At 42.6% G+C, this 15,565-nt stretch overlaps 32 non-coding genes across 32 annotated transcripts; all 32 read left to right on the top strand.

Moving 5' to 3' along the window:
• Positions 1 to 125: 125 nt before the first annotated feature.
• Positions 126 to 239, top strand: LOC128535015 (U5 spliceosomal RNA). The gene has a single exon (XR_008361754.1). It is a non-coding gene; the product is annotated as a U5 spliceosomal RNA (small nuclear RNA).
• A 143-nt stretch (positions 240 to 382) lies between these two features.
• Positions 383 to 573, top strand: LOC128534780 (U2 spliceosomal RNA). The gene has a single exon (XR_008361546.1). It is a non-coding gene; the product is annotated as a U2 spliceosomal RNA (small nuclear RNA).
• A 531-nt stretch (positions 574 to 1,104) lies between these two features.
• Positions 1,105 to 1,218, top strand: LOC128535013 (U5 spliceosomal RNA). The gene has a single exon (XR_008361752.1). It is a non-coding gene; the product is annotated as a U5 spliceosomal RNA (small nuclear RNA).
• A 143-nt stretch (positions 1,219 to 1,361) lies between these two features.
• On the top strand, positions 1,362 to 1,552 carry LOC128534779 (U2 spliceosomal RNA). Its single transcript, XR_008361545.1, has one exon. It is a non-coding gene; the product is annotated as a U2 spliceosomal RNA (small nuclear RNA).
• Positions 1,553 to 2,090: 538 nt separating this feature from the next.
• Positions 2,091 to 2,204, top strand: LOC128535012 (U5 spliceosomal RNA). Its single transcript, XR_008361751.1, has one exon. It is a non-coding gene; the product is annotated as a U5 spliceosomal RNA (small nuclear RNA).
• Positions 2,205 to 2,347: 143 nt separating this feature from the next.
• Positions 2,348 to 2,538, top strand: LOC128534840 (U2 spliceosomal RNA). The gene has a single exon (XR_008361600.1). It is a non-coding gene; the product is annotated as a U2 spliceosomal RNA (small nuclear RNA).
• A 532-nt stretch (positions 2,539 to 3,070) lies between these two features.
• LOC128535011 (U5 spliceosomal RNA) lies at positions 3,071 to 3,184 on the top strand. Its single transcript, XR_008361750.1, has one exon. It is a non-coding gene; the product is annotated as a U5 spliceosomal RNA (small nuclear RNA).
• Positions 3,185 to 3,327: 143 nt separating this feature from the next.
• On the top strand, positions 3,328 to 3,518 carry LOC128534778 (U2 spliceosomal RNA). Its single transcript, XR_008361544.1, has one exon. It is a non-coding gene; the product is annotated as a U2 spliceosomal RNA (small nuclear RNA).
• A 525-nt stretch (positions 3,519 to 4,043) lies between these two features.
• Positions 4,044 to 4,157, top strand: LOC128535010 (U5 spliceosomal RNA). Its single transcript, XR_008361749.1, has one exon. It is a non-coding gene; the product is annotated as a U5 spliceosomal RNA (small nuclear RNA).
• A 143-nt stretch (positions 4,158 to 4,300) lies between these two features.
• On the top strand, positions 4,301 to 4,491 carry LOC128534776 (U2 spliceosomal RNA). Its single transcript, XR_008361543.1, has one exon. It is a non-coding gene; the product is annotated as a U2 spliceosomal RNA (small nuclear RNA).
• A 531-nt stretch (positions 4,492 to 5,022) lies between these two features.
• LOC128535008 (U5 spliceosomal RNA) lies at positions 5,023 to 5,136 on the top strand. Its single transcript, XR_008361748.1, has one exon. It is a non-coding gene; the product is annotated as a U5 spliceosomal RNA (small nuclear RNA).
• Positions 5,137 to 5,246: 110 nt separating this feature from the next.
• Positions 5,247 to 5,437, top strand: LOC128534775 (U2 spliceosomal RNA). The gene has a single exon (XR_008361542.1). It is a non-coding gene; the product is annotated as a U2 spliceosomal RNA (small nuclear RNA).
• A 515-nt stretch (positions 5,438 to 5,952) lies between these two features.
• On the top strand, positions 5,953 to 6,066 carry LOC128535007 (U5 spliceosomal RNA). Its single transcript, XR_008361747.1, has one exon. It is a non-coding gene; the product is annotated as a U5 spliceosomal RNA (small nuclear RNA).
• Positions 6,067 to 6,209: 143 nt separating this feature from the next.
• LOC128534838 (U2 spliceosomal RNA) lies at positions 6,210 to 6,400 on the top strand. Its single transcript, XR_008361598.1, has one exon. It is a non-coding gene; the product is annotated as a U2 spliceosomal RNA (small nuclear RNA).
• A 506-nt stretch (positions 6,401 to 6,906) lies between these two features.
• Positions 6,907 to 7,020, top strand: LOC128535006 (U5 spliceosomal RNA). Its single transcript, XR_008361746.1, has one exon. It is a non-coding gene; the product is annotated as a U5 spliceosomal RNA (small nuclear RNA).
• A 143-nt stretch (positions 7,021 to 7,163) lies between these two features.
• Positions 7,164 to 7,354, top strand: LOC128534774 (U2 spliceosomal RNA). The gene has a single exon (XR_008361541.1). It is a non-coding gene; the product is annotated as a U2 spliceosomal RNA (small nuclear RNA).
• A 531-nt stretch (positions 7,355 to 7,885) lies between these two features.
• LOC128535005 (U5 spliceosomal RNA) lies at positions 7,886 to 7,999 on the top strand. The gene has a single exon (XR_008361745.1). It is a non-coding gene; the product is annotated as a U5 spliceosomal RNA (small nuclear RNA).
• A 143-nt stretch (positions 8,000 to 8,142) lies between these two features.
• On the top strand, positions 8,143 to 8,324 carry LOC128534882 (U2 spliceosomal RNA). Its single transcript, XR_008361638.1, has one exon. It is a non-coding gene; the product is annotated as a U2 spliceosomal RNA (small nuclear RNA).
• A 528-nt stretch (positions 8,325 to 8,852) lies between these two features.
• LOC128535004 (U5 spliceosomal RNA) lies at positions 8,853 to 8,966 on the top strand. Its single transcript, XR_008361744.1, has one exon. It is a non-coding gene; the product is annotated as a U5 spliceosomal RNA (small nuclear RNA).
• A 143-nt stretch (positions 8,967 to 9,109) lies between these two features.
• LOC128534830 (U2 spliceosomal RNA) lies at positions 9,110 to 9,300 on the top strand. The gene has a single exon (XR_008361591.1). It is a non-coding gene; the product is annotated as a U2 spliceosomal RNA (small nuclear RNA).
• A 521-nt stretch (positions 9,301 to 9,821) lies between these two features.
• On the top strand, positions 9,822 to 9,935 carry LOC128535003 (U5 spliceosomal RNA). The gene has a single exon (XR_008361743.1). It is a non-coding gene; the product is annotated as a U5 spliceosomal RNA (small nuclear RNA).
• A 143-nt stretch (positions 9,936 to 10,078) lies between these two features.
• LOC128534880 (U2 spliceosomal RNA) lies at positions 10,079 to 10,260 on the top strand. The gene has a single exon (XR_008361636.1). It is a non-coding gene; the product is annotated as a U2 spliceosomal RNA (small nuclear RNA).
• A 512-nt stretch (positions 10,261 to 10,772) lies between these two features.
• Positions 10,773 to 10,887, top strand: LOC128535071 (U5 spliceosomal RNA). Its single transcript, XR_008361805.1, has one exon. It is a non-coding gene; the product is annotated as a U5 spliceosomal RNA (small nuclear RNA).
• Positions 10,888 to 11,030: 143 nt separating this feature from the next.
• On the top strand, positions 11,031 to 11,221 carry LOC128534773 (U2 spliceosomal RNA). Its single transcript, XR_008361540.1, has one exon. It is a non-coding gene; the product is annotated as a U2 spliceosomal RNA (small nuclear RNA).
• A 536-nt stretch (positions 11,222 to 11,757) lies between these two features.
• On the top strand, positions 11,758 to 11,871 carry LOC128535001 (U5 spliceosomal RNA). The gene has a single exon (XR_008361741.1). It is a non-coding gene; the product is annotated as a U5 spliceosomal RNA (small nuclear RNA).
• A 143-nt stretch (positions 11,872 to 12,014) lies between these two features.
• On the top strand, positions 12,015 to 12,205 carry LOC128534917 (U2 spliceosomal RNA). Its single transcript, XR_008361665.1, has one exon. It is a non-coding gene; the product is annotated as a U2 spliceosomal RNA (small nuclear RNA).
• A 538-nt stretch (positions 12,206 to 12,743) lies between these two features.
• On the top strand, positions 12,744 to 12,857 carry LOC128535000 (U5 spliceosomal RNA). Its single transcript, XR_008361740.1, has one exon. It is a non-coding gene; the product is annotated as a U5 spliceosomal RNA (small nuclear RNA).
• Positions 12,858 to 13,000: 143 nt separating this feature from the next.
• LOC128534843 (U2 spliceosomal RNA) lies at positions 13,001 to 13,191 on the top strand. Its single transcript, XR_008361603.1, has one exon. It is a non-coding gene; the product is annotated as a U2 spliceosomal RNA (small nuclear RNA).
• Positions 13,192 to 13,735: 544 nt separating this feature from the next.
• On the top strand, positions 13,736 to 13,849 carry LOC128534999 (U5 spliceosomal RNA). Its single transcript, XR_008361739.1, has one exon. It is a non-coding gene; the product is annotated as a U5 spliceosomal RNA (small nuclear RNA).
• A 143-nt stretch (positions 13,850 to 13,992) lies between these two features.
• LOC128534772 (U2 spliceosomal RNA) lies at positions 13,993 to 14,183 on the top strand. Its single transcript, XR_008361539.1, has one exon. It is a non-coding gene; the product is annotated as a U2 spliceosomal RNA (small nuclear RNA).
• A 551-nt stretch (positions 14,184 to 14,734) lies between these two features.
• LOC128534997 (U5 spliceosomal RNA) lies at positions 14,735 to 14,848 on the top strand. Its single transcript, XR_008361738.1, has one exon. It is a non-coding gene; the product is annotated as a U5 spliceosomal RNA (small nuclear RNA).
• Positions 14,849 to 14,991: 143 nt separating this feature from the next.
• LOC128534847 (U2 spliceosomal RNA) lies at positions 14,992 to 15,182 on the top strand. The gene has a single exon (XR_008361606.1). It is a non-coding gene; the product is annotated as a U2 spliceosomal RNA (small nuclear RNA).
• Positions 15,183 to 15,565: the final 383 nt, after the last annotated feature.

The raw sequence follows: 15,565 nt of genomic DNA, 5'->3' as shown, positions 1-15,565 counted from the left end.
TGCCGATTACTGACCTTGTGCTGCTCCGCCTATTTACAATAACCTTCTTTCACAGGCCCCCTCACCCTAAGGTAGCTCTCTACCTGTGCAACACTGGACCAGGGGCCTGGTCCCACCTCCAAAGTATCTCAGGTTTCTCTTCAATCACGCATAAATCTTTCGCCTTTTACTAAAGATTTCCGTGGAGAGGAACGTTGATGAGTTTACCTTATTTTTGTGGGCTTTGCTCTTGCAAAGCTGATTTTTGATTGTGTTTAAAGTGAGAAATGAAAGGAAATTTCCTGGTCTCTGGGCCTGAGCTTCCAACCGATGTTACCACCTACCCTCCTGAAGTCATCCCGAAGTCCAGGTGTGAACCCTTGTCTTGGGAAGTTTACGGGTTATCGCTTCTCGGCCTTTTGGCTAAGATCAAGTGTAGTATCTGTTCTTATCAGTTTAATATCTGATACGTCCTCCATACGAGGACCTTATATTAAATGGATTTTTAGATTAGGGAGCAGGAACAGGGGCTTGCTCCATCCGCTCCACGCATCAACCTGGTATTGCAGTACTTCCAGGAATGGTGCACTCATACAGAATGTCAAAGAAAGAAATGTGTATGCACAGTAATTGAAAGGTTTCCAAGTTTTATGTATTTGGGACTCTCACCTTAATTTGTCAAAATTTACATGTGTTGACCATAGATTGATGTAAATTTGGAGACTTGTTGTGAATTACACGAATTATGGATGTTTTCAAACAGGAAATGCCAACTTTACTTTACTTTACTTTACTTTACTTTACTTTACCTTACTTACTTACTTACTTACTTACTTTTACACACACACACACTGCCCACCACTCCGCCTGCATCTCAGCCCTGCCCATTTACCCCTTTCCCTCCCACACTCTTTTTTTACTGCCTTCCGTTTCTAGGGACACAGCACACAAGTCTCACCTGGTCCTTGTTGGCAAAATTTGAATAGCCCTCATTTCTTACTGCCGATTACTGACCTTGTGCTGCTCCGCCTATTTACAATAACCTTCTTTCACAGGCCCCCTCACCCTAAGGTAGCTCTCTACCTGTGCAACACTGGACCAGGGGCCTGGTCCCACCTCCAAAGTATCTCAGGTTTCTCTTCAATCACGCATAAATCTTTCGCCTTTTACTAAAGATTTCCGTGGAGAGGAACGTTGATGAGTTTACCTTATTTTTGTGGGCTTTGCTCTTGCAAAGCTGATTTTTGATTGTGTTTAAAGTGAGAAATGAAAGGAAATTTCCTGGTCTCTGGGCCTGAGCTTCCAACCGATGTTACCACCTACCCTCCTGAAGTCATCCCGAAGTCCAGGTGTGAACCCTTGTCTTGGGAAGTTTACGGGTTATCGCTTCTCGGCCTTTTGGCTAAGATCAAGTGTAGTATCTGTTCTTATCAGTTTAATATCTGATACGTCCTCCATACGAGGACCTTATATTAAATGGATTTTTAGATTAGGGAGCAGGAACAGGGGCTTGCTCCATCCGCTCCACGCATCAACCTGGTATTGCAGTACTTCCAGGAATGGTGCACTCATACAAAATGTCAAAGAAAGAAATGTGTATGCACAGTAATTGAAAGGTTTCCAAGTTTTATGTATTTGGGACTCTCACCTTAATTTGTCAAAATTTACATGTGTTGACCATAGATTGATGTAAATTTGGAGACTTGTTGTGAATTACACGAATTATGGATGTTTTCAAACAGGAAATGCCAACTTTACTTTACTTTACTTTACTTTACTTTACTTTACTTACTTACTTACTTACTTACTTACTTACTTACTTTTACACACACACACACTGCCCACCACTCCGCCTGCATCTCAGCCCTGCCCATTTACCCCTTTCCCTCCCACACTCTTTTTTTACTGCCTTCCGTTTCTAGGGACACACCACACAAGTCTCACCCGGTCCTTGTTGGCAAAATTTGAATAGCCCTCATTTCTTACTGCCGATTACTGACCTTGTGCTGCTCCGCCTATTTACAATAACCTTCTTTCACAGGCCCCCTCACCCTAAGGTAGCTCTCTACCTGTGCAACACTGGACCAGGGGCCTGGTCCCACCTCCAAAGTATCTCAGGTTTCTCTTCAATCACGCATAAATCTTTCGCCTTTTACTAAAGATTTCCGTGGAGAGGAACGTTGATGAGTTTACCTTATTTTTGTGGGCTTTGCTCTTGCAAAGCTGATTTTTGATTGTGTTTAAAGTGAGAAATGAAAGGAAATTTCCTGGTCTCTGGGCCTGAGCTTCCAACCGATGTTACCACCTACCCTCCTGAAGTCATCCCGAAGTCCAGGTGTGAACCCTTGTCTTGGGAAGTTTACGGGTTATCGCTTCTCGGCCTTTTGGCTAAGATCAAGTGTAGTATCTGTTCTTATCAGTTTAATGTCTGATACGTCCTCCATACGAGGACCTTATATTAAATGGATTTTTAGATTAGGGAGCAGGAACAGGGGCTTGCTCCATCCGCTCCACGCATCAACCTGGTATTGCAGTACTTCCAGGAATGGTGCACTCATACAAAATGTCAAAGAAAGAAATGTGTATGCACAGTAATTGAAAGGTTTCCAAGTTTTATGTATTTGGGACTCTCACCTTAATTTGTCAAAATTTACATGTGTTGACCATAGATTGATGTAAATTTGGAGACTTGTTGTGAATTACACGAATTATGGATGTTTTCAAACAGGAAATGCCAACTTTACTTTACTTTACTTTACTTTACTTTACTTTACTTACTTACTTACTTACTTACTTACTTTTACACACACACACACACTGCCCATCACTCCGTCTGCATCTCAGCCCTGCCCATTTACCCCTTTCCCTCCCACACTCTTTTTTTACTGCCTTCCGTTTCTAGGGACACAGCACACAAGTCTCACCTGGTCCTTGTTGGCAAAATTTGAATAGCCCTCATTTCTTACTGCCGATTACTGACCTTGTGCTGCTCCGCCTATTTACAATAACCTTCTTTCACAGGCCCCCTCACCCTAAGGTAGCTCTCTACCTGTGCAACACTGGACCAGGGGCCTGGTCCCACCTCCAAAGTATCTCAGGTTTCTCTTCAATCACGCATAAATCTTTCGCCTTTTACTAAAGATTTCCGTGGAGAGGAACGTTGATGAGTTTACCTTATTTTTGTGGGCTTTGCTCTTGCAAAGCTGATTTTTGATTGTGTTTAAAGTGAGAAATGAAAGGAAATTTCCTGGTCTCTGGGCCTGAGCTTCCAACCGATGTTACCACCTACCCTCCTGAAGTCATCCCGAAGTCCAGGTGTGAACCCTTGTCTTGGGAAGTTTACGGGTTATCGCTTCTCGGCCTTTTGGCTAAGATCAAGTGTAGTATCTGTTCTTATCAGTTTAATATCTGATACGTCCTCCATACGAGGACCTTATATTAAATGGATTTTTAGATTAGGGAGCAGGAACAGGGGCTTGCTCCATCCGCTCCACGCATCAACCTGGTATTGCAGTACTTCCAGGAATGGTGCACTCATACAAAATGTCAAAGAAAGAAATGTGTATGCACAGTAATTGAAAGGTTTCCAAGTTTTATGTATTTGGGACTCTCACCTTAATTTGTCAAAATTTACATGTGTTGACCATAGATTGATGTAAATTTGGAGACTTGTTGTGAATTACACGAATTATGGATGTTTTCAAACAGGAAATGCCAACTTTACTTTACTTTACTTTACTTTACTTTACTTACTTACTCACTTACTTACTTACTTTTACACACACACACACTGCCCATCACTCCGTCTGCATCTCAGCCCTGCCCATTTACCCCTTTCCCTCCCACACTCTTTTTTTACTGCCTTCCGTTTCTAGGGACACAGCACACAAGTCTCACCTGGTCCTTGTTGGCAAAATTTGAATAGCCCTCATTTCTTACTGCCGATTACTGACCTTGTGCTGCTCCGCCTATTTACAATAACCTTCTTTCACAGGCCCCCTCACCCTAAGGTAGCTCTCTACCTGTGCAACACTGGACCAGGGGCCTGGTCCCACCTCCAAAGTATCTCAGGTTTCTCTTCAATCACGCATAAATCTTTCGCCTTTTACTAAAGATTTCCGTGGAGAGGAACGTTGATGAGTTTACCTTATTTTTGTGGGCTTTGCTCTTGCAAAGCTGATTTTTGATTGTGTTTAAAGTGAGAAATGAAAGGAAATTTCCTGGTCTCTGGGCCTGAGCTTCCAACCGATGTTACCACCTACCCTCCTGAAGTCATCCCGAAGTCCAGGTGTGAACCCTTGTCTTGGGAAGTTTACGGGTTATCGCTTCTCGGCCTTTTGGCTAAGATCAAGTGTAGTATCTGTTCTTATCAGTTTAATATCTGATACGTCCTCCATACGAGGACCTTATATTAAATGGATTTTTAGATTAGGGAGCAGGAACAGGGGCTTGCTCCATCCGCTCCACGCATCAACCTGGTATTGCAGTACTTCCAGGAATGGTGCACTCATACAAAATGTCAAAGAAAGAAATGTGTATGCACAGTAATTGAAAGGTTTCCAAGTTTTATGTATTTGGGACTCTCACCTTAATTTGTCAAAATTTACATGTGTTGACCATAGATTGATGTAAATTTGGAGACTTGTTGTGAATTACACGAATTATGGATGTTTTCAAACAGGAAATGCCAACTTTACTTTACTTTACTTTACTTTACTTTACTTTACTTTACTTACTTACTTACTTACTTACTTTTACACACACACACACTGCCCATCACTCCGTCTGCATCTCAGCCCTGCCCATTTACCCCTTTCCCTCCCACACTCTTTTTTTACTGCCTTCCGTTTCTAGGGACACAGCACACAAGTCTCACCTGGTCCTTGTTGGCAAAATTTGAATAGCCCTCATTTCTTACTGCCGATTACTGACCTTGTGCTGCTCCGCCTATTTACAATAACCTTCTTTCACAGGCCCCCTCACCCTAAGGTAGCTCTCTACCTGTGCAACACTGGACCAGGGGCCTGGTCCCACCTCCAAAGTATCTCAGGTTTCTCTTCAATCACGCATAAATCTTTCGCCTTTTACTAAAGATTTCCGTGGAGAGGAACGTTGATGAGTTTACCTTATTTTTGTGGGCTTTGCTCTTGCAAAGCTGATGTTACCACCTATGTTACCACCTACCCTCCGACCGATGTTACCATCTACCCTCCTGAAGTCATCCCGAAGTCCAGGTGTGAACCCTTGTCTTGGGAAGTTTACGGGTTATCGCTTCTCGGCCTTTTGGCTAAGATCAAGTGTAGTATCTGTTCTTATCAGTTTAATATCTGATACGTCCTCCATACGAGGACCTTATATTAAATGGATTTTTAGATTAGGGAGCAGGAACAGGGGCTTGCTCCATCCGCTCCACGCATCAACCTGGTATTGCAGTACTTCCAGGAATGGTGCACTCATACAAAATGTCAAAGAAAGAAATGTGTATGCACAGTAATTGAAAGGTTTCCAAGTTTTATGTATTTGGGACTCTCACCTTAATTTGTCAAAATTTACATGTGTTGACCATAGATTGATGTAAATTTGGAGACTTGTTGTGAATTACACGAATTATGGATGTTTTCAAACAGGAAATGCCAACTTTACTTTACTTTACTTTACTTACTTACTTACTTACTTACTTACTTTTACACACACACACACTGCCCATCACTCCGTCTGCATCTCAGCCCTGCCCATTTACCCCTTTCCCTCCCACACTCTTTTTTTACTGCCTTCCGTTTCTAGGGACACAGCACACAAGTCTCACCTGGTCCTTGTTGGCAAAATTTGAATAGCCCTCATTTCTTACTGCCGATTACTGACCTTGTGCTGCTCCGCCTATTTACAATAACCTTCTTTCACAGGCCTCCTCACCCTAAGGTAGCTCTCTACCTGTGCAACACTGGACCAGGGGCCTGGTCCCACCTCCAAAGTATCTCAGGTTTCTCTTCAATCACGCATAAATCTTTCGCCTTTTACTAAAGATTTCCGTGGAGAGGAACGTTGATGAGTTTACCTTATTTTTGTGGGCTTTGCTCTTGCAAAGCTGATTTTTGATTGTGTTTAAAGTGAGAAATGAAAGGAAATTTCCTGGTCTCTGGGCCTGAGCTTCCAACCGATGTTACCACCTACCCTCCTGAAGTCATCCCGAAGTCCAGGTGTGAACCCTTGTCTTGGGAAGTTTACGGGTTATCGCTTCTCGGCCTTTTGGCTAAGATCAAGTGTAGTATCTGTTCTTATCAGTTTAATATCTGATACGTTCTCCATACGAGGACCTTATATTAAAAGGATTTTTAGATTAGGGAGCAGGAACAGGGGCTTGCTCCATCCGCTCCACGCATCAACCTGGTATTGCAGTACTTCCAGGAATGGTGCACTCATACAAAATGTCAAAGAAAGAAATGTGTATGCACAGTAATTGAAAGGTTTCCAAGTTTTATGTATTTGGGACTCTCACCTTAATTTGTCAAAATTTACATGTGTTGACCATAGATTGATGTAAATTTGGAGACTTGTTGTGAATTACACGAATTGTGGATGTTTTCAAACAGGAAATGCCAACTTTACTTTACTTTACTTTACCTTACTTACTTACTTACTTACTTTTACACACACTGCCCACCACTCCGCCTGCATCTCAGCCCTGCCCATTTACCCCTTTCCCTCCCACACTCTTTTTTTACTGCCTTCCGTTTCTAGGGACACAGCACACAAGTCTCACCTGGTCCTTGTTGGCAAAATTTGAATAGCCCTCATTTCTTACTGCCGATTACTGACCTTGTGCTGCTCCGCCTATTTACAATAACCTTCTTTCACAGGCCCCCTCACCCTAAGGTAGCTCTCTACCTGTGCAACACTGGACCAGGGGCCTGGTCCCACCTCCAAAGTATCTCAGGTTTCTCTTCAATCACGCATAAATCTTTCGCCTTTTACTAAAGATTTCCGTGGAGAGGAACGTTGATGAGTTTACCTTATTTTTGTGGGCTTTGCTCTTGCAAAGCTGATTTTTGATTGTGTTTAAAGTGAGAAATGAAAGGAAATTTCCTGGTCTCTGGGCCTGAGCTTCCAACCGATGTTACCACCTACCCTCCTGAAGTCATCCCGAAGTCCAGGTGTGAACCCTTGTCTTGGGAAGTTTACGGGTTATCGCTTCTCGGCCTTTTGGCTAAGATCAAGTGTAGTATCTGTTCTTATCAGTTTAATATCTGATACGTCCTCCATACGAGGACCTTATATTAAATGGATTTTTAGATTAGGGAGCAGGAACAGGGGCTTGCTCCATCCGCTCCACGCATCAACCTGGTATTGCAGTACTTCCAGGAATGGTGCACTCATACAGAATGTCAAAGAAAGAAATGTGTATGCACAGTAATTGAAAGGTTTCCAAGTTTTATGTATTTGGGACTCTCACCTTAATTTGTCAAAATTTACATGTGTTGACCATAGATTGATGTAAATTTGGAGACTTGTTGTGAATTACACGAATTATGGATGTTTTCAAACAGGAAATGCCAACTTTACTTTACTTTACTTTACTTTACTTTACTTTACCTTACTTACTTACTTACTTACTTACTTTTACACACACACACACTGCCCACCACTCCGCCTGCATCTCAGCCCTGCCCATTTACCCCTTTCCCTCCCACACTCTTTTTTTACTGCCTTCCGTTTCTAGGGACACAGCACACAAGTCTCACCTGGTCCTTGTTGGCAAAATTTGAATAGCCCTCATTTCTTACTGCCGATTACTGACCTTGTGCTGCTCCGCCTATTTACAATAACCTTCTTTCACAGGCCCCCTCACCCTAAGGTAGCTCTCTACCTGTGCAACACTGGACCAGGGGCCTGGTCCCACCTCCAAAGTATCTCAGGTTTCTCTTCAATCACGCATAAATCTTTCGCCTTTTACTAAAGATTTCCGTGGAGAGGAACGTTGATGAGTTTACCTTATTTTTGTGGGCTTTGCTCTTGCAAAGCTGATTTTTGATTGTGTTTAAAGTGAGAAATGAAAGGAAATTTCCTGGTCTCTGGGCCTGAGCTTCCAACCGATGTTACCACCTACCCTCCTGAAGTCATCCCGAAGTCCAGGTGTGAACCCTTGTCTTGGGAAGTTTACGGGTTATCGCTTCTCGGCCTTTTGGCTAAGATCAAGTGTAGTATCTGTTCTTATCAGTTTAATATCTGATACGTCCTCCATACGAGGACCTTATATTAAATGGATTTTTAGATTAGGGAGCAGGAACAGGGGCTTGCTCCACGCATCAACCTGGTATTGCAGTACTTCCAGGAATGGTGCACTCATACAAAATGTCAAAGAAAGAAATGTATATGCACAGTAATTGAAAGGTTTCCAAGTTTTATGTATTTGGGACTCTCACCTTAATTTGTCAAAATTTACATGTGTTGACCATAGATTGATGTAAATTTGGAGACTTGTTGTGAATTACACGAATTATGGATGTTTTCAAACAGGAAATGCCAACTTTACTTTACTTTACTTTACTTTACTTTACTTTACTTTACCTTACTTACTTACTTACTTTTACACACACACACACTGCCCACCACTCCGCCTGCATCTCAGCCCTGCCCATTTACCCCTTTCCCTCCCACACTCTTTTTTTACTGCCTTCCGTTTCTAGGGACACAGCACACAAGTCTCACCTGGTCCTTGTTGGCAAAATTTGAATAGCCCTCATTTCTTACTGCCGATTACTGACCTTGTGCTGCTCCGCCTATTTACAATAACCTTCTTTCACAGGCCCCCTCACCCTAAGGTAGCTCTCTACCTGTGCAACACTGGACCAGGGGCCTGGTCCCACCTCCAAAGTATCTCAGGTTTCTCTTCAATCACGCATAAATCTTTCGCCTTTTACTAAAGATTTCCGTGGAGAGGAACGTTGATGAGTTTACCTTATTTTTGTGGGCTTTGCTCTTGCAAAGCTGATTTTTGATTGTGTTTAAAGTGAGAAATGAAAGGAAATTTCCTGGTCTCTGGGCCTGAGCTTCCAACCGATGTTACCACCTACCCTCCTGAAGTCATCCCGAAGTCCAGGTGTGAACCCTTGTCTTGGGAAGTTTACGGGTTATCGCTTCTTGGCCTTTTGGCTAAGATCAAGTGTAGTATCTGTTCTTATCAGTTTAATATCTGATACGTCCTCCATACGAGGACCTTATATTAAATGGATTTTTAGATTAGGGAGCAGGAACAGGGGCTTGCTCCATCCGCTCCACGCATCAACCTGGTATTGCAGTACTTCCAGGAATGGTGCACTCATACAGAATGTCAAAGAAAGAAATGTGTATGCACAGTAATTGAAAGGTTTCCAAGTTTTATGTATTTGGGACTCTCACCTTAATTTGTCAAAATTTACATGTGTTGACCATAGATTGATGTAAATTTGGAGACTTGTTGTGAATTACACGAATTATGGATGTTTTCAAACAGGAAATGCCAACTTTACTTTACTTTACTTTACTTTACCTTACTTACTTACTTACTTACTTACTTTTACACACACACACACTGCCCACCACTCCGCCTGCATCTCAGCCCTGCCCATTTACCCCTTTCCCTCCCACACTCTTTTTTTACTGCCTTCCGTTTCTAGGGACACAGCACACAAGTCTCACCTGGTCCTTGTTGGCAAAATTTGAATAGCCCTCATTTCTTACTGCCGATTACTGACCTTGTGCTGCTCCGCCTATTTACAATAACCTTCTTTCACAGGCCCCCTCACCCTAAGGTAGCTCTCTACCTGTGCAACACTGGACCAGGGGCCTGGTCCCACCTCCAAAGTATCTCAGGTTTCTCTTCAATCACGCATAAATCTTTCGCCTTTTACTAAAGATTTCCGTGGAGAGGAACGTTGATGAGTTTACCTTATTTTTGTGGGCTTTGCTCTTGCAAAGCTGATTTTTGATTGTGTTTAAAGTGAGAAATGAAAGGAAATTTCCTGGTCTCTGGGCCTGAGCTTCCAACCGATGTTACCACCTACCCTCCTGAAGTCATCCCGAAGTCCAGGTGTGAACCCTTGTCTTGGGAAGTTTACGGGTTATCGCTTCTCGGCCTTTTGGCTAAGATCAAGTGTAGTATCTGTTCTTATCAGTTTAATATCTGATACGTCCTCCATACGAGGACCTTATATTAAATGGATTTTTAGATTAGGGAGCAGGAACAGGGGCTTGCTCCACGCATCAACCTGGTATTGCAGTACTTCCAGGAATGGTGCACTCATACAAAATGTCAAAGAAAGAAATGTGTATGCACAGTAATTGAAAGGTTTCCAAGTTTTATGTATTTGGGACTCTCACCTTAATTTGTCAAAATTTACATGTGTTGACCATAGATTGATGTAAATTTGGAGACTTGTTGTGAATTACACGAATTATGGATGTTTTCAAACAGGAAATGCCAACTTTACTTTACTTTACTTTACTTTACCTTACTTACTTACTTACTTTTACACACACACACACTGCCCACCACTCCGCCTGCATCTCAGCCCTGCCCATTTACCCCTTTCCCTCCCACACTCTTTTTTTACTGCCTTCCGTTTCTAGGGACACAGCACACATGTCTCACCTGGTCCTTGTTGGCAAAATTTGAATAGCCCTCATTTCTTACTGCCGATTACTGACCTTGTGCTGCTCCGCCTATTTACAATAACCTTCTTTCACAGGCCCCCTCACCCTAAGGTAGCTCTCTACCTGTGCAACACTGGACCAGGGGCCTGGTCCCACCTCCAAAGTATCTCAGGTTTCTCTTCAATCACGCATAAATCTTTCGCCTTTTACTAAAGATTTCCGTGGAGAGGAACGTTGATGAGTTCACCTTATTTTTGTGGGCTTTGCTCTTGCAAAGCTGATTTTTGATTGTGTTTAAAGTGAGAAATGAAAGGAAATTTCCTGGTCTCTGGGCCTGAGCTTCCAACCGATGTTACCACCTACCCTCCTGAAGTCATCCCGAAGTCCAGGTGTGAACCCTTGTCTTGGGAAGTTTACGGGTTATCGCTTCTCGGCCTTTTGGCTAAGATCAAGTGTAGTATCTGTTCTTATCAGTTTAATATCTGATACGTCCTCCATACGAGGACCTTATATTAAATGGATTTTTAGATTAGGGAGCAGGAACAGGGGCTTGCTCCATCCGCTCCACGCATCAACCTGGTATTGCAGTACTTCCAGGAATGGTGCACTCATACAGAATGTCAAAGAAAGAAATGTGTATGCACAGTAATTGAAAGGTTTCCAAGTTTTATGTATTTGGGACTCTCACCTTAATTTGTCAAAATTTACATGTGTTGACCATAGATTGATGTAAATTTGGAGACTTGTTGTGAATTACACGAATTATGGATGTTTTCAAACAGGAAATGCCAACTTTACTTTACTTTACTTTACTTTACTTTACTTTACTTTACCTTACTTACTTACTTACTTACTTACTTTTACACACACACACACTGCCCACCACTCCGCCTGCATCTCAGCCCTGCCCATTTACCCCTTTCCCTCCCACACTCTTTTTTTACTGCCTTCCGTTTCTAGGGACACAGCACACAAGTCTCACCTGGTCCTTGTTGGCAAAATTTGAATAGCCCTCATTTCTTACTGCCGATTACTGACCTTGTGCTGCTCCGCCTATTTACAATAACCTTCTTTCACAGGCCCCCTCACCCTAAGGTAGCTCTCTACCTGTGCAACACTGGACCAGGGGCCTGGTCCCACCTCCAAAGTATCTCAGGTTTCTCTTCAATCACGCATAAATCTTTCGCCTTTTACTAAAGATTTCCGTGGAGAGGAACGTTGATGAGTTTACCTTATTTTTGTGGGCTTTGCTCTTGCAAAGCTGATTTTTGATTGTGTTTAAAGTGAGAAATGAAAGGAAATTTCCTGGTCTCTGGGCCTGAGCTTCCAACCGATGTTACCACCTACCCTCCTGAAGTCATCCCGAAGTCCAGGTGTGAACCCTTGTCTTGGGAAGTTTATGGGTTATCGCTTCTCGGCCTTTTGGCTAAGATCAAGTGTAGTATCTGTTCTTATCAGTTTAATATCTGATACGTCCTCCATATGAGGACCTTATATTAAATGGATTTTTAGATTAGGGAGCAGGAACAGGGGCTTGCTCCATCCGCTCCACGCATCAACCTGGTATTGCAGTACTTCCAGGAATGGTGCACTCATACAAAATGTCAAAGAAAGAAATGTGTATGCACAGTAATTGAAAGGTTTCCAAGTTTTATGTATTTGGGACTCTCACCTTAATTTGTCAAAATTTACATGTGTTGACCATAGATTGATGTAAATTTGGAGACTTGTTGTGAATTACACGAATTATGGATGTTTTCAAACAGGAAATGCCAACTTTACTTTACTTTACTTTACTTTACTTTACCTTACTTACTTACTTACTTACTTACTTACTTACTTACTTTTACACACACACACACTGCCCACCACTCCGCCTGCATCTCAGCCCTGCCCATTTACCCCTTTCCCTCCCACACTCTTTTTTTACTGCCTTCCGTTTCTAGGGACACAGCACACAAATCTCACCTGGTCCTTGTTGGCAAAATTTGAATAGCCCTCATTTCTTACTGCCGATTACTGACCTTGTGCTGCTCCGCCTATTTACAATAACCTTCTTTCACAGGCCCCCTCACCCTAAGGTAGCTCTCTACCTGTGCAACACTGGACCAGGGGCCTGGTCCCACCTCCAAAGTATCTCAGGTTTCTCTTCAATCACGCATAAATCTTTCGCCTTTTACTAAAGATTTCCGTGGAGAGGAACGTTGATGAGTTTACCTTATTTTTGTGGGCTTTGCTCTTGCAAAGCTGATTTTTGATTGTGTTTAAAGTGAGAAATGAAAGGGAATTTCCTGGTCTCTGGGCCTGAGCTTCCAACCGATGTTACCACCTACCCTCCTGAAGTCATCCTGAAGTCCAGGTGTGAACCCTTGTCTTGGGAAGTTTACGGGTTATCGCTTCTCGGCCTTTTGGCTAAGATCAAGTGTAGTATCTGTTCTTATCAGTTTAATATCTGATACATCCTCCATACGAGGACCTTATATTAAATGGATTTTTAGATTAGGGAGCAGGAACAGGGGCTTGCTCCATCGGCTCCACGCATCAACCTGGTATTGCAGTACTTCCAGGAATGGTGCACTCATACAAAATGTCAAAGAAAGAAATGTGTATGCACAGTAATTGAAAGGTTTCCAAGTTTTATGTATTTGGGACTCTCACCTTAATTTGTCAAAATTTACATGTGTTGACCATAGATTGATGTAAATTTGGAGACTTGTTGTGAATTACACGAATTATGGATGTTTTCAAACAGGAAATGCCAACTTTACTTTACTTTACTTTACTTTACTTTACTTTACTTTACCTTACTTACTTACTTACTTACTTACTTACTTACTTTTACACACACACACACTGCCCACCACTCCGCCTGCATCTCAGCCCTGCCCATTTACCCCTTTCCCTCCCACACTCTTTTTTTACTGCCTTCCGTTTCTAGGGACACAGCACACAAGTCTCACCTGGTCCTTGTTGGCAAAATTTGAATAGCCCTCATTTCTTACTGCCGATTACTGACCTTGTGCTGCTCCGCCTATTTACAATAACCTTCTTTCACAGGCCCCCTCACCCTAAGGTAGCTCTCTACCTGTGCAACACTGGACCAGGGGCCTGGTCCCACCTCCAAAGTATCTCAGGTTTCTCTTCAATCACGCATAAATCTTTCGCCTTTTACTAAAGATTTCCGTGGAGAGGAACGTTGATGAGTTTACCTTATTTTTGTGGGCTTTGCTCTTGCAAAGCTGATTTTTGATTGTGTTTAAAGTGAGAAATGAAAGGAAATTTCCTGGTCTCTGGGCCTGAGCTTCCAACCGATGTTACCACCTACCCTCCTGAAGTCATCCCGAAGTCCAGGTGTGAACCCTTGTCTTGGGAAGTTTACGGGTTATCGCTTCTCGGCCTTTTGGCTAAGATCAAGTGTAGTATCTGTTCTTATCAGTTTAATATCTGATACGTCCTCCATACGAGGACCTTATATTAAATGGATTTTTAGATTAGGGAGCAGGAACAGGGGCTTGCTCCATCCGCTCCACGCATCAACCTGGTATTGCAGTACTTCCAGGAATGGTGCACTCATACAAAATGTCAAAGAAAGAAATGTGTATGCACAGTAATTGAAAGGTTTCCAAGTTTTATGTATTTGGGACTCTCACCTTAATTTGTCAAAATTTACATGTGTTGACCATAGATTGATGTAAATTTGGAGACTTGTTGTGAATTACACGAATTATGGATGTTTTCAAACAGGAAATGCCAACTTTACTTTACTTTACTTTACTTTACTTTACTTTACTTTACTTTACTTTACTTTACCTTACTTACTTACTTACTTACTTACTTTTACACACACACACACTGCCCACCACTCCGCCTGCATCTCAGCCCTGCCCATTTACCCCTTTCCCTCCCACACTCTTTTTTTACTGCCTTCCGTTTCTAGGGACACAGCACACAAGTCTCACCTGGTCCTTGTTGGCAAAATTTGAATAGCCCTCATTTCTTACTGCCGATTACTGACCTTGTGCTGCTCCGCCTATTTACAATAACCTTCTTTCACAGGCCCCCTCACCCTAAGGTAGCTCTCTACCTGTGCAACACTGGACCAGGGGCCTGGTCCCACCTCCAAAGTATCTCAGGTTTCTCTTCAATCACGCATAAATCTTTCGCCTTTTACTAAAGATTTCCGTGGAGAGGAACGTTGATGAGTTTACCTTATTTTTGTGGGCTTTGCTCTTGCAAAGCTGATTTTTGATTGTGTTTAAAGTGAGAAATGAAAGGAAATTTCCTGGTCTCTGGGCCTGAGCTTCCAACCGATGTTACCACCTACCCTCCTGAAGTCATCCCGAAGTCCAGGTGTGAACCCTTGTCTTGGGAAGTTTACGGGTTATCGCTTCTCGGCCTTTTGGCTAAGATCAAGTGTAGTATCTGTTCTTATTAGTTTAATATCTGATACGTCCTCCATACGAGGACCTTATATTAAATGGATTTTTAGATTAGGGAGCAGGAACAGGGGCTTGCTCCATCCGCTCCACGCATCAACCTGGTATTGCAGTACTTCCAGGAATGGTGCACTCATACAAAATGTCAAAGAAAGAAATGTGTATGCACAGTAATTGAAAGGTTTCCAAGTTTTATGTATTTGGGACTCTCACCTTAATTTGTCAAAATTTACATGTGTTGACCATAGATTGATGTAAATTTGGAGACTTGTTGTGAATTACACGAATTATGGATGTTTTCAAACAGGAAATGCCAACTTTACTTTACTTTACTTTACTTTACTTTACTTTACTTTACCTTACTTACTTACTTACTTACTTACTTACTTTTACACACACACACACTGCCCACCACTCCGCCTGCATCTCAGCCCTGCCCATTTACCCCTTTCCCTCCCACACTCTTTTTTTACTGCCTTCCGTTTCTAGGGACACAGCACACAAGTCTCACCTGGTCCTTG

The sequence above is a fragment of the Clarias gariepinus genome, chromosome 12 (genome assembly GCF_024256425.1).
Source record: "Clarias gariepinus isolate MV-2021 ecotype Netherlands chromosome 12, CGAR_prim_01v2, whole genome shotgun sequence".
Taxonomy (NCBI): Eukaryota; Metazoa; Chordata; class Actinopteri; order Siluriformes; family Clariidae; genus Clarias; species Clarias gariepinus.
Note: the sequence above shows the minus strand (reverse complement) of the source record. Positions and strands in the feature narration are given on the sequence as shown.